Source organism: Syngnathus typhle, unplaced genomic scaffold, assembly GCF_033458585.1.
Source record: "Syngnathus typhle isolate RoL2023-S1 ecotype Sweden unplaced genomic scaffold, RoL_Styp_1.0 HiC_scaffold_249, whole genome shotgun sequence".
NCBI classification, from domain to species: Eukaryota; Metazoa; Chordata; class Actinopteri; order Syngnathiformes; family Syngnathidae; genus Syngnathus; species Syngnathus typhle.
In genome coordinates this window covers 2,632-5,000 of record NW_026872153.1, presented here as the reverse complement: position 1 = coordinate 5,000, position 2,369 = coordinate 2,632, and positions in this window count along the sequence as shown.

The window sequence follows — 2,369 nt, the reverse complement described above, 5'->3', positions numbered from 1 at the left end:
ATCTGCCGCGCAAGTACTGTGGCCAGATCAGACCCGTAGGACGCTGACGCTGACGTCGCTTGGCAAGCGGCTCCCGTCGGTCGGTTCGGGGGACGGACGGCTCGCGTGAGGGTTGGGGACGAAGCTCGGGAAGAGCGAACTCGGCAACGGGGGTGGCACGTCGGTCGGGCTTGGCCAGCGGGGGCCGAGGATGAACCGTGCGGGCACGGCGGTGGTCCGGGGGAAAGGCGTCGGCCTCCCAGGCCCGAGCTGGGGGAACGTGCGATGACCCAGGCGGGAAGCTGCGCCCCGTCCGAGTCAGACTCGGTCGTTGCGGCCCGCTGAGGCTCGCTTCGTTTCCGTAAAGCGGGGGTCGGTTGGCGCGGCGCTGTGCCGGCGACTTGCCCGCGCGAGGCGCGCGCGCCGAGGCCCAAGCGGGAAGCTGCGCCCCGTCCGAGTCAGACTCGGTCGTTGCGGCCCGCCGGTCTCGCGCTACGGCCAGGATGCGGAGTTTGATCGACACTGGTGGGAGCCGGGGGGTCGAAGGGGTTCCGGCCGCCCCGCCGTCCTCAGCGCCGCTGTCACCCAGACGGGAAGCTGCGCCCCGTCCGAGTCAGACTCGGTCGGTGCGGCCCGCTGTGGCCAGCTGGCAACTAGCTACGGAAGGGTACCGGCGCTCCCGACGAACCCGCCGGGGTGGCTGGTGACCAACGCTGCGTTCGGCGCTTATTGCTGTGACCGGGAGGGAAGCTGCGCCCCGTCCGAGTCAGACTCGGTCGTTGCGGCCCCCCCGAGCCCGCACGCCTCTCGCGGAAGGTCATACGCCACCGGCGGCACGAAAGACGCCTCCCGCAACGCGGTAGTCGGGAAAGGCTATTCGGATAGTCGAGCAGAGTTGCGACAACACATCCCGCGGTGCCGTCTGGTTAGGCAAGGGTTTGAGAAACAGCATTCGCGGTAGACCGGCGCGGCCGGCGGACACCCACGCGGCGTGCCGCAATCGGATCGCGCGCTCGGCCTCCGTTGATTTCCTCTAGGTGGGTGATTCGGGGCGTCTCGGTCTCGCTGCCGTTCGGTCGCGCCAAGGCCTGCGGGGGCGGCGCGTAGCGCACGCTCTCGCGGCGGCCGAGGCGCTAGAGTGCGACCCGCAAGTGGGGAGGAACCGTCCACCCAACGCCGGCGCGAGCCGGGGCCGGTGGGGGCCCTACCAAGGCGGGTCATGAGTGCCAGTCGGTCAGTTCGGGAGAAGGGGAGGGTACTCGGAGGCCCGCCGGGAGCAGACGGGGGTCCGGAAGCTGAGGGGGGTGAAGGACGGCGGCCGGGAGCAGACGGCCGTCCCCGGGAGGGGGTGTTCGTTCACGTGCGGACGCCGGGAGCAGGCGGCCGTCACGCGATTCTGCCAACCGTTCCTACCGGCCTGTGTTTAAGGAGGCGGCCGGTCCTCCGTCCTTGGATGGATAAGATTCGCAGATTTTCGCCCGGCCTGTGTTTAAGGAGGCGGCCGGTTCCCTCCTTCCTTCCTTTCTTGGATGTATAACATTCGCAGATTTTCGCCCGGCCGGTGGTTTAAGGAGGCGGCCGGTCCTCCCTCCTTGGATGTATAACATTCGCAGATTTTCGCCCGGCCTATGTTTAGTGAGGCGACCGGTCCTCCCTCCTTGGATGTATAACATTCGCATATTTTCGCCCGGCCGGTGGTTTAAGGAGGCGGCCGGTCCTCCCTCCTTGGATGTATAACATTCGCAGATTTTCGCCCGGCCTATGTTTAGTGAGGCGACCGGTCCTCCGTGGAGAGCGACCCGCAAGTGGGGAGGAACCGTCCACCCAACGCCGGCGCGAGCCGGGGCCGGTGGGGGCCCTACCAAGGCGGGTCTCATTGCCTGTCGGTCAGTTCGGGAGAAGGTGGGGGTACTCGGAGGCCCGCCGGGAGCAGACGGGGGTCCGGAAGGTGAGGGGGTGAAGGACGGCGGTCGGGAGCAGACGGCCGTCCCCGGGAGGGGGTGTTCGTTCACGTGCGGACGCCGGGAGCAGGCGGCCGTCACGCAATTCTGCCAACCGTTCCCACCGGCCTGTGTTTAAGGAGGCGGCCGGTCCTCCACGAGAAGAATTCTGCCAAACGTTCCACCGGCCTGTGTTTAAGGAGGCGGCCGGTCCTCCCCGTCGTTCCGCCGGCTTGTGTTTAAGGAGGCGGCCGGTCCTCCACGAGAAGAATTCTGCCAAACGTTCCACCGGCCTGTGTTTAAGGAGGCGGCCGGTCCTCCCCGTCGTTCCGCCGGCTTGTGTTTAAGGAGGCGGCCGGTCCTCCACTATTCCTTCCTTGGATGGAAAGCATGTAGCACTTTGAAAATTTTCGAGCACTGTGACACTTTGAAAATTTTCGAGAGTTTTTG